The following is a 13,288-nucleotide window of genomic DNA, read 5'->3' on the forward strand; positions in this document are numbered from 1 at the left end:
CACACAGCACATGGCCAGATAAGGTTGTAAAATGTTAAAATTACATTTCCCGGTGAATGCATTTGTCACGGTTGAAAGCAATACAAACGGGCAAAAACACATAAAAAATGCTGCTTGTGAACATAGCCCAAGGTGTGGAGGAGTATTTTTGTTTTTGGTTATTTATTTTACCTTATACACAAGTCTTTACTAGAGATGAGCGGTGTTCGACTCAAACTGTTCGCCAATCTCAAATTCGAGCTGTTTTGGGCGGTGTTCGAGCCGTTCGGCGAACCCAAACGATTTGAAAAAAATTCGGCTGTTCAAGGTTATGTTCGATAACTGTTCGTGCACCAAAATCATAACTGGATTTTTTCTCAGTAATGCTGAAAATTAATGTTAATACGCAGTTTGAGTGTACAGCAGGGCGGGGGGAGGGGCAGGGGATGGATCTCTGCAGAAATAATGAAGATCTCCATTTTTTTTTCTCTTTCCCGCATTTACAGTGGGGAGGTGCAATCTGTCAGCCTATCAGCAGCGCACACACGGAGCGAAGTGCTTTTTTTCACACAAGCAAGGGCATGTGTCATTGGCAGTGTATGTCACATGTCCTTGCCCTATAAGACCCAGCCATTTTCCCCGTCGCCACCATTTTCTCACTGCTGCAGCTACGTGTTAGACGGCACCGCTGTTGCTGTGTGCGCTATACTTTGTTAATTTGAAGCCAATTTTCGCACAAATCTACAGATAGCTTGGGAGTAGGTAATAGTTGTGATTGCAGTCCTTTTAAGGACTAGGTTACATCATTTCCTACGACTTTTATCAGGCAGGTCTGTGCTCTTAAATAGATAGGTTGGGAGTAAAGACTAATTGTAATTGCAGTCCTTTTCAGGGCTATGTTACATCAGTTCCTATCACTTTTATCAGGCAGGTCTGTGCTCTTAAATAGATAGGTTGGGAGTAAAGAATAATTGTAATTGCAGTCCTTTTCAGGGCTAGGTTACATCAGTTCCTATCACTTTTTGCCAGGCAGGTCTGTGACAGTGCTGTGCAAGTTTTTTTCACAGCATTTGGCTAAATCTAGCAAAGTAAATCCTTTTTGTCCTCTTGCAGTGTGTGTTAGTCAGTGGAGAAGCCTATCTGTGTTGCAAGCTACACCACCTGTGTATAGAATACAATTTTTTTTACTGCACCTAGTGAAGTAAAACCTTTTGGGCATAGCATCATTCTATTAGTCCATCTATACTAACCTACACCAGGTTGCAAATTCAAAATAATTTTTATCTGCATATAGCTCTGAAAAAATATTTGGGCTTCGGCTTGTAGCAGTGTGTGGGACTTGTTCTATTAGTCCATCTATACTAACCTCCAGCAGGTTGCAAATTCAAAATAATTTTTATCTGCATCTAGCTCTGAAAAAATATTTGGGCTTCGGCTTGTAGCAGTGTGTGGGACTTGTTCTATTAGTCCATCTATACTAACGTCCATCAGGTTGCAAATTCAATTTAAAATTTTTTCTGCATCTACCTCTGAAAAAATATTTCGGCTTGTAGCAGTGTGTGGGACTTGTTCTATTAGTCCATCTATACTAACCTCCACCAGGTTGCAAATTCAATCTAATTTTTTTCTGCATCTAGCTCTGAAAAAATATTTTGGCTTGTAGCAGTGTGTGGGACTTGTTCTATTAGTCCATCTATACTAACCTCCATCAGGTTCCAAATTCAATATAATTTTTTTCTGCATCTAACTCTGAAAAAATATTTCGGCTTGTAGCAGTGTGTGGGACTTGTTCTATTAGTCCATCTATACTAACCTCCACCAGGTTGCAAATTCAATCTAATTTTTTTCTGCATCTAGCTCGGAAAAAAAAATTACGGCTTGTAGCAGTGTGTGGGACTTGTTCTATTAGTCCATCTATACTAACCTCCAGCAGGTTGCAAATTCAAAATAATTTTTATCTGCATCTAGTTCTGAAAAAATATTTGGGCTTCGGGTTGTAGCAGTGTGTGGGACTTGTTCTATTAGTCCATCTATACTAACCTCCATCAGGTTGCAAACTCAATATAACTTTTTTCTGCATCTAGCTCTGAAAAAATATATTTTGGCTTGTAGCAGTGTGTGGGACTTGTTCTATTAGTCCATCTATACTAACCTCCATCAGGTTTCAAATTCAATATAATTTTTTTCTGCATCTAGCTCTGAAAACATATTTCGGCTTGTAGCAGTGTGTGGGACTTGTTCTATTAGTCCATCTATACTAACCTCCAGCAGGTTGCAAATTCAATATAATTTTTATCTGCATCTAGCTCTGAAAAAATATTTGGGCTTCGGCTCGTAGCAGTGTGTGGGACTTGTTCTATTAGTCCATCTCTACTAACCTCCATCAGGTTGCAAATTCAATATAATTTTTTTCTGCATCTAGCTCTGAAAAAATATTTCGGCTTGTAGCAGTGTGTTGGACTTGTTCAATTAGTCCATCTATACTAACCTCCAGCAGGTTGCAAATTCAAAATAATTTTTATCTGCATCTAGCTCTGAAAAAATATTTGGGCTTCGGCTTGTAGTAGTGTGTGGGACTTGTTCTATTAGTCCATCTATACTAACCTCCATCAGGTTGCAAATTCAACATAATTTTTTTCTGCATCTAGCTCTGAAAAAATATTTCGGCTTGTAGCAGTGTGTGGGGCTTGATCTATTAGTCCATCTATACTAACCTCCAGCAGGTTGCAAATTCAAAATAATTTTTATCTGCATCAAGCTCTGAAAAAATATTTGGGCTTCGGCTTGTAGCAGTGTGTGGGACTTGTTCTATTAGTCCATCTATACTAACCTTCATCAGGTTGCAAATTCAATAGAATTTTTTTCTGCATCTAGCTCTGAAAAAATATTTTGGCATGTAGCAGTGTGTGGGACTTGTTCTATTAGTCCATCTATTCTAACCTCCACCAGGTTGCAAATTCATTTTAATTTTTTTCTGCATCTAGCTCTGAAAAAATATTTCGGCTTGTAGCAGTGTGTGGGACTTGTTCTATTAGTCCATCTATACTAACCTCCATCAGGTTGCAAATTCAATATAATTTTTATCTGCATCTAGCTCTAAAAAAATATTTCGGCTTGTAGCAGTGTGTGGGACTTGTTGTATTAGTCCATCTATACTAACCTCCATCAGGTTGCAAATTCAATATAATCTTTTTCTACATCTAGCTCTGAAAAAATATTTTGGCTTGTAGCAGTGTGTGGGACTTGTTCTATTAGTCCATCTATACTAACCTCCACCAGGTTGCAAATTCAATCTAATTTTTTTCTGCATCTAGCTCTGAAAAAATATTTCGGCTTGTAGCAGTGTGTGGGACTTGTTCTATTAGGTCATCTATACTAACCTCCATCAGGTTGCAAATTCAGTAAAAAAAATTCTGCATCTAGCTCTGTAAAAATATTTCGGCTTGTAGCAGTGTGTGGGACTTGTTTTATTAGTCCATCTATACTAACCTCCACCAGGTTGCCAATTCAATATAGTTTTTTTCTGCATCTAGCTCTGAAAAAATATTTCGGCTTGTAGCAGTGTGTGGGACTTCTTCTATTAGTCCATCTATACTAACCTCCAGCAGGTTGCAAATTCAAAATAATTTTTATCTGCATCTACCTCTGAAAAAATATTTGGGCTTCGGCTTGTAGCAGTGTGTAGTACTTGTTCTATTAGTCCATCTATACTAACCTCCATCAGGTTGCAAATTCAATATAATTTTCTTCTGCCTCTAGCTCTGAAAAAATATTTTGGCTTGTAGCAGTGTGTGGGACTTGTTTTATTAGTCCATCTATACTAACCTCCACCAGGTTTCAAATTCAAAATAATTTTTATCTGCATCTAGCTCAGAAAAAATGTTTGGTCTTCGGCTTGTAGCAGTGTTTGGGACTTGTTCTATTAGTCCATCTATGCTAACCTCCACCAGGTTGCAAATTCAATCTAATTTTTTTCTGCATCTAGCTCTGAAAAAATATTTCGGCTTGTAGCAGTGTGTGGGACTTGTTCTATTAGTCCATCTATACTAACCTCCACCAGGTTGCAAATTCAATCTAATTTTTTTCTGCATCTAGCTCGGAAAAAAAATTACGGCTTGTAGCAGTGTGTGGGACTTGTTCTATTAGTCCATCTATACTAACCTCCAGCAGGTTGCAAATTCAACATAATTTTTATCTGCATCTAGTTCTGAAAAAATATTTGGGCTTCGGGTTGTAGCAGTGTGTGGGACTTGTTCTATTAGTCCATCTATACTAACCTCCATCAGGTTGCAAACTCAATATAACTTTTTTCTGCATCTAGCTCTGAAAAAATATATTTTGGCTTGTAGCAGTGTGTGGGACTTGTTCTATTAGTCCATCTATACTAACCTCCAGCAGGTTGCAAATTCAATATAATTTTTATCTGCATCTAGCTCTGAAAAAATATTTGGGCTTCGGCTCGTAGCAGTGTGTGGGACTTGTTCTATTAGTCCATCTCTACTAACCTCCATCAGGTTGCAAATTCAATATAATTTTTTTCTGCATCTAGCTGTGAAAAAATATTTCGGCTTGTAGCAGTGTGTGGGACTTGTTCAATTAGTCCATCTATATTAACCTCCAGCAGGTTGCAAATTCAAAATAATTTTTATCTGCATCTAGCTCTGAAAAAATATTTGGGCTTCGGCTTGTAGTAGTGTGTGGGACTTGTTCTATTAGTCCATCTATACTAACCTCCATCAGGTTGCAAATTCAACATAATTTTTTTCTGCATCTAGCTCTGAAAAAATATTTCGGCTTGTAGCAGTGTGTGGGGCTTGATCTATTAGTCCATCTATACTAACCTCCAGCAGGTTGCAAATTCAAAATAATTTTTATCTGCATCAAGCTCTGAAAAAACATTTGGGCTTCGGCTTGTAGCAGTGTGTGGGACTTGTTCTATTAGTCCATCTATACTAACCTTCATCAGGTTGCAAATTCAATAGAATTTTTTTCTGCATCTAGCTCTGAAAAAATATTTTGGCTTGTAGCAGTGTGTGGGACTTGTTCTATTAGTCCATCTATACTAACCTCCAGCAGGTTGCAAATTCAAAATAATTTTTATCTGCACCTAGCTCTGAAAAAATATTTGGGCTTCGGCTTGTAGCAGTGTGTGGGACTTGTTCTATTAGTCCATCTATACTAACCTCCATCAGGTTGCAAATTCAATATAATTTTTTTCTGCATCTAGCTCTGAAAAAATATTTTGGCATGTAGCAGTGTGTGGGACTTGTTCTATTAGTCCATCTATTCTAACCTCCACCAGGTTGCAAATTCAATCTAATTTTTTTCTGCATCTAGCTCTGAAAAAATATTTCGGCTTGTAGCAGTGTGTGGGACTTGTTCTATTAGTCCATCTATACTAACCTCCATCAGGTTGCAAATTCAATATAATTTTTATCTGCATCTAGCTCTAAAAAAATATTTTGGCTTGTAGCAGTGTGTGGGACTTGTTCTATTAGGTCATCTATACTAACCTCCATCAGGTTGCAAATTCAGTAAAAAAAATTCTGCATCTAGCTCTGAAAAAATATTTCGGCTTGTAGCAGTGTGTGGGACTTGTTTTATTAGTCCATCTATACTAACCTCCACCAGGTTGCCAATTCAATATAGTTTTTTTCTGCATCTAGCTCTGAAAAAATATTTCGGCTTGTAGCAGTGTGTGGGACTTGTTCTATTAGTCCATCTATACTAACCTCCAGCAGATTGCAAATTCAAAATAATTTTTATCTGCATCTACCTCTGAAAAAATATTTGGGCTTCGGCTTGTAGCAGTGTGTAGTACTTGTTCTATTAGTCCATCTATACTAACCTCCATCAGGTTGCAAATTCAATATAATTTTCTTCTGCATCTAGCTCTGAAAAAATATTTGGTCTTCGGCTTGTAGCAGTGTTTGGGACTTGTTCTATTAGTCCATCTATGCTAACCTCCACCAGGTTGCAAATTCAATCTAATTTTTGTCTGTATCTAGCTCTGAAAAAATATTTCGGCTTCTAGCAGTGTGTGGGACTTGTTTTATTAGTCCATCTATGCTAACCTCCTCCAGGTTGCAAATTCAATATAATTTTCTTCTGCATCTAGCTCTGAAAAAATATTTGGTCTTCGGCTTGTAGCAGTGTTTGGGACTTGTTCTATTAGTCCATCTATGCTAACCTCCACCAGGTTGCAAATTCAATCTAATTTTTGTCTGTATCTAGCTCTGAAAAAATATTTCGGCTTCTAGCAGTGTGTGGGACTTGTTTTATTAGTCCATCTATGCTAACCTCCTCCAGGTTGCAAATTCAATATAATTTTTTTCTGCATCTAGCTCTGAAAAAATATTTCGGCTTGTAGCAGTGTGTGGGACTTGTTCTATTAGTCCATCTATACTAACCTCCACCAGGTTGCAAATTCAATCTAATTTTTTTCTGCATCTAGCTCGGAAAAAAAATTACGGCTTGTAGCAGTGTGTGGGACTTGTTCTATTAGTCCATCTATACTAACCTCCAGCAGGTTGCAAATTCAAAATAATTTTTATCTGCATCTAGTTCTGAAAAAATATTTGGGCTTCGGGTTGTAGCAGTGTGTGGGACTTGTTCTATTAGTCCATCTATACTAACCTCCATCAGGTTGCAAACTCAATATAACTTTTTTCTGCATCTAGCTCTGAAAAAATATATTTTGGCTTGTAGCAGTGTGTGGGACTTGTTCTATTAGTCCATCTATACTAACCTCCACCAGGTTGCAAATTCAATCTAATTTTTTTCTGCATCTAGCTCTGAAAAAATATTTCGGCTTGTAGCAGTGTGTGGGACTTGTTCTATTAGGTCATCTATACTAACCTCCATCAGGTTGCAAATTCAGTAAAAAAAATTCTGCATCTAGCTCTGAAAAAATATTTCGGCTTGTAGCAGTGTGTGGGACTTGTTTTATTAGTCCATCTATACTAACCTCCACCAGGTTGCCAATTCAATATAGTTTTTTTCTGCATCTAGCTCTGAAAAAATATTTCGGCTTGTAGCAGTGTGTGGGACTTGTTCTATTAGTCCATCTATACTAACCTCCAGCAGATTGCAAATTCAAAATAATTTTTATCTGCATCTACCTCTGAAAAAATATTTGGGCTTCGGCTTGTAGCAGTGTGTAGTACTTGTTCTATTAGTCCATCTATACTAACCTCCATCAGGTTGCAAATTCAATATAATTTTCTTCTGCATCTAGCTCTGAAAAAATATTTTGGCTTGTAGCAGTGTGTGGGACTTGTTTTATTAGTCCATCTATACTAACCTCCACCAGGTTTCAAATTCAAAATAATTTTTATCTGCATCTAGCTCAGAAAAAATATTTGGTCTTCGGCTTGTAGCAGTGTTTGGGACTTGTTCTATTAGTCCATCTATGCTAACCTCCACCAGGTTGCAAATTCAATCTAATTTTTGTCTGTATCTAGCTCTGAAAAAATATTTCGGCTTCTAGCAGTGTGTGGGACTTGTTTTATTAGTCCATCTATGCTAACCTCCTCCAGGTTGCAAATTCAATATAATTTTTTTCTGCATCTAGCTCTGAAAAAATATTTCGGCTTGTAGCAGTGTGTGGGACTTGTTCTATTAGTCCATCTATACTAACCTCCACCAGGTTGCAAATTCAATCTAATTTTTTTCTGCATCTAGCTCGGAAAAAAAATTACGGCTTGTAGCAGTGTGTGGGACTTGTTCTATTAGTCCATCTATACTAACCTCCAGCAGGTTGCAAATTCAAAATAATTTTTATCTGCATCTAGTTCTGAAAAAATATTTGGGCTTCGGGTTGTAGCAGTGTGTGGGACTTGTTCTATTAGTCCATCTATACTAACCTCCATCAGGTTGCAAACTCAATATAACTTTTTTCTGCATCTAGCTCTGAAAAAATATATTTTGGCTTGTAGCAGTGTGTGGGACTTGTTCTATTAGTCCATCTATACTAACCTCCATCAGGTTTCAAATTCAATATAATTTTTTTCTGCATCTAGCTCTGAAAACATATTTCGACTTGTAGCAGTGTGTGGGACTTGTTCTATTAGTCCATCTATACTAACCTCCAGCAGGTTGCAAATTCAATATAATTTTTATCTGCATCTAGCTCTGAAAAAATATTTGGGCTTCGGCTCGTAGCAGTGTGTGGGACTTGTTCTATTAGTCCATCTCTACTAACCTCCATCAGGTTGCAAATTCAATATAATTTTTTTCTGCATCTAGCTCTGAAAAAATATTTCGGCTTGTAGCAGTGTGTGGGACTTGTTCAATTAGTCCATCTATATTAACCTCCAGCAGGTTGCAAATTCAAAATAATTTTTATCTGCATCTAGCTCTGAAAAAATATTTGGGCTTCGGCTTGTAGTAGTGTGTGGGACTTGTTCTATTAGTCCATCTATACTAACCTCTATCAGGTTGCAAATTCAACATAATTTTTTTCTGCATCTAGCCCTGAAAAAATATTTCGGCTTGTAGCAGTGTATGGGGCTTGATCTATTAGTCCATCTATACTAACCTCCAGCAGGTTGCAAATTCAAAATAATTTTTATCTGCATCAAGCTCTGAAAAAATATTTGGGCTTCGGCTTGTAGCAGTGTGTGGGACTTGTTCTATTAGTCCATCTATACTAACCTTCATCAGGTTGCAAATTCAATAGAATTTTTTTCTGCATCTAGCTCTGAAAAAATATTTTGGCTTGTAGCAGTGTGTGGGACTTGTTCTATTAGTCCATCTATACTAACCTCCAGCAGGTTGCAAATTCAAAATAATTTTTATCTGCACCTAGCTCTGAAAAAATATTTGGGCTTCGGCTTGTAGCAGTGTGTGGGACTTGTTCTATTAGTCCATCTATACTAACCTCCATCAGGTTGCAAATTCAATATAATTTTTTTCTGCATCTAGCTCTGAAAAAATATTTTGGCATGTAGCAGTGTGTGGGACTTGTTCTATTAGTCCATCTATTCTAACCTCCACCAGGTTGCAAATTCAATCTAATTTTTTTCTGCATCTAGCTCTGAAAAAATATTTTGGCTTGTAGCAGTGTGTGGGACTTGTTCTATTAGTCCATCTATACTAACCTCCATCAGGTTGCAAATTCAATATAATTTTTATCTGCATCTAGCTCTAAAAAAATATTTCGGCTTGTAGCAGTGTGTGGGACTTGTTGTATTAGTCCATCTATACTAACCTCCATCAGGTTGCAAATTCAATATAATTTTTTTCTACATCTAGCTCTGAAAAAATATTTTGGCTTGTAGCAGTGTGTGGGACTTGTTCTATTAGTTCATCTATACTAGCCTCCACCAGGTTGCAAATTCAATCTAATTTTTTTCTGCATCTAGCTCTGAAAAAATATTTCAGTTTGTAGCAGTGTGTGGGACTTGTTCTATTAGGTCATCTATACTAACCTCCATCAGGTTGCAAATTCAGCAAAAAAAATTCTGCATCTAGCTCTGAAAAAATATTTCGGCTTGTAGCAGTGTGTGGGACTTGTTTTATTAGTCCATCTATACTAACCTCCACCAGGTTGCCAATTCAATATAGTTTTTTTCTGCATCTAGCTCTGAAAAAATATTTCGGCTTGTAGCAGTGTGTGCGACTTGTTCTATTAGTCCATCTATACTAACCTCCAGCAGGTTGCAAATTCAAAATAATTTTTATCTGCATCTACCTCTGAAAAAATATTTGGGCTTCGGCTTGTAGCAGTGTGTAGTACTTGTTCTATTAGTCCATCTATACTAACCTCCATCAGGTTGCAAATTCAATATAATTTTCTTCTGCATCTAGCTCTGAAAAAATATTTTGGCTTGTAGCAGTGTGTGGGACTTGTTTTATTAGTCCATCTATACTAACCTCCACCAGGTTTCAAATTCAAAATAATTTTTATCTGCATCTAGCTCTGAAAAAATATTTGGTCTTCGGCTTGTAGCAGTGTTTGGGACTTGTTCTATTAGTCCATCTATGCTAACCTCCACCAGGTTGCAAATTCAATCTAATTTTTGTCTGTATCTAGCTCTGAAAAAATATTTCGGCTTGTAGCAGTGTGTGGGACTTGTTTTATTAGTCCATCTATGCTAACCTCCTCCAGGTTGCAAATTCAATATAATTTTTTTCTGCATCTAGCTCTGAAAAAATATTTCGGCTTGTAGCAGTGTGTGGGACTTGTTCTATTAGTCCATCTATACTAACCTCCATCAGGTTGCAAATTGAATATAATTTTTTTCTGCATCTAGCTCTGAAAAAATATTTCGGCTTGTAGCAGTGTGTGGGACTTGTTTTATTAGTCCATCTATACTTAACTCCGCCAGGTTGCAAATTCAGTATAATTTTTATCTGCATCTAACCCAGCCAATACTTTTGGGCTAATACTACAGTTTGGCCACTCAGCTCTGCTCGGTTCCCATTAATTGTTTTTTGTGCAAACAACTCCAGAGTTGTGAATTAGTTAACCACCAAAATGAGTGGAAAAAGGCCTGCTGCTGGTGGAAAGGGGAATAGGCATGTTGGGAAGGGAAAAAATGGTTGTGTCCGTGGGGTAGGTGTTAAAGCAACAGTAACATCTGCAGAAGAAATACCATCTTCCAGCCAAACTAAGATGTCTACTTCTTTTAGCGAACAATGTGATAAGATCCCTTTCTTACGGCCACGCCAATCGCTACAAATTCCAGATGAGGCACAAAAACAGCAGGTGCGTCAACGGATATCAAGTGCTCCTTTAAGTGGGCTCTCCTCCACCTCAACTTCAACATCACAAATACTCCAGTCCCCAGAGGTTTCACCCCAATCGCACTTGCTTCCTCACAGCTCCCAAGTCTCCAGCTGCCCCTCTGAGTATGGGGTAGAACAGATGGATGAGTCTGCAGAGCTGTTTACTTATACTATAGCCTGGGAAACAAGGTCGGCTCCAGAGCTTCTGTGAATCCAGACGAGGAAATGATCTGCACTAATGCCCAGAATCTACATGAGTCGGATCCAGGACCAGACGCAGAAGGTTCTGACCATAATGTAGACCTTCGTTCCCAAACTGTAACTCCTCTTGGTGGAGACAATGAGGAAGATGATGATGAGACTCAAATACCTGATTGGAGCGACAACTTTAGTTTTTTGTCAGGGCAGGAAGAGGTTGGCTCTGAGGACGACGGGTGTGATAACACACAGGGTGATGATGACGAGGTTGGAGATCCCACTTACTGTCAACCCACAGTCAGCCAAGAGATGAGGTCAGCAGAGGAGGTAGAGGAGGATGCTAGTGACGACGAGGTCAGGTTGCGCCTTCCTGGACAGAGACATAGTACTGGAAGCACGTCAACAACTGCATCCTCAAACACAACTCTGCCTCTGACCACAAGTCGTGGTGGCTCTTCAGGTCGCATAGGTGCTAAGCCTTGCATAGCCTGGGCATTTTTTCAGATCGAAAAAGACGACTCAACTCGTGTTATCTGTAACATTTGTCAGCAAAAGCTAAGTAGAGGCCAAAAAATACATAGTTTTGAGTACTTCATGCATGAACCGGCACATGGATATGAAGCATAAGTTGCAGTGGAAAGCTCACTGTGCTACAATGCGGACTAGCCGGCCGGGACAACCACCATCTGCCACATCTTGTGCATCCGCGACCTCTTCATCCTCTGTGACTGGGGGGACAGCAGTCACACCTGTTTTGGGACGCAGACCTGCCACCTCTTTACCCGCAACAGCTAGCATGATTGGCAGGTCATCATTTTCTTTGGAGGTGGAAACACCAGCTGGTGTTCAGCGCTGTCCACCATCGATAGCACCACCTTTGGATCAAGGCAATCTAACATGTCCGCCTGCATCTTCCTCACAGACCGGCAGTTTGCCGGGGACACCCTTCTCAACCCTGTCTAAGCACAACAGCCAGCCCTCGGTCCCTCAGATGTGGACAAGTAAAAGACCATTTCCTCCTAGCCATGAGAAAGCTAAGAGGTTGAATTTCACCATCTGTAAGCTCTTGGCTACAGAAATGCTTCCTTTCCGCCTGGTGGACACAGAGGATTTTCGAGACCTTATGTCCGTCGCAGTGCCCCAGTACCAGATGCCCAGTCGGCACTACTTCTCAAAGAAAGGTGTGCCTGCGCTCCACCAGCATGTCGCACACAACATCACTGCTTCTTTGAGAAACTTTGTGTGTGACAGGGTGCATTTCACCACAGACACTTGGACGAGTAGGCATGGACAGGGGCGTTACATGTCGCTGACTTGGCACTGGGTAACTATGGTGACAGCAGGACAAGGGGCTGCTGTCCAAGTCTTGCCGTCCCCATGAGATGTGCATCAATCCTCTTTATCTCAAAGTTCCTCCACTGCTTCTGCCTCCTCAACCTCCTCTCGGTCCTCCACCTGCACCCAAAGCCTGTCTGGTCATGCCACAAGCTTTCTAACTGCGCAGAGGGGATCCTGCACACCTCCTTACTATGCTGGCAGCAGGGCTCAACATCATCAGGCGGTTTTTACTTTGAAATGTCTGGGAGATGTGAGTCACACAGCTGAGGAGTTGTGGTCAGCTCTGGAGAACTAATTTCATGAATGGTTGTCTCCACTGGACCTGAAACCAGGGAAGGCCGTGTGCGACAATGCTGCAAACCTCGGTGCGGCCCTTGGCCGGGGCAATGTCACACACGTGCCTTGTATGGCTCACGTGTTGAACCTGGTTGTCCAGCAATTTTTAGGCCACTATCCCGGACTAGATGGCCTTCTGCAGAGGGCACGGTCACTGTGTGCTCACTTCCGCCGTTCGCATCCCGCAGCTCAGCGACTTACATCTCTACAGAAGTCGTTGGGCCTGCCGCTTCACCGGCTAAAATGCGATGTGCCTACCTGGTGGAATTCAACTCTGCACATGTTGCAGCGACTGTGGCAGCACCGACAAGCCCTGGTGCAATACGTTGTGACGTATAGCCTGGGCCAACGAGATCCAGAGGTGAGACAAATCACGCTGGAGGAGTGGTCAGGGACCTATGCACCCTTCTGCACAGTTTTGAAATGGCGACGAAGATGTTTAGTGCTGACGATGCCATTATCAGCATGACTATTCCGGTGATTTAAATGCTGGAGCACATGTTAAACAGAATTCGGAGTCAGGTGGTGGCACAAGAGGAGGTGGAGGAAGTAGAGGAGGAGGAGTTGTATGCGGAAGGGCTAACATCTGAAAGGTCCAGACGGTCGGCAGCACCAAGGTGGCAGGCATGTGAGGGTGGGGGAGATGGTTTTACCAGGGCGCATGGTAGCAGCCAAACTAGTGATGAAGGTGCAGGAGCCAAGGAAG

The sequence above is a fragment of the Phyllobates terribilis genome, unplaced genomic scaffold, assembly GCF_046119375.1.
Source record: "Phyllobates terribilis strain yellow unplaced genomic scaffold, ASM4611937v1 Scaffold_8__6_contigs__length_399053987, whole genome shotgun sequence".
Classification (NCBI taxonomy): domain Eukaryota; kingdom Metazoa; phylum Chordata; class Amphibia; order Anura; family Dendrobatidae; genus Phyllobates; species Phyllobates terribilis.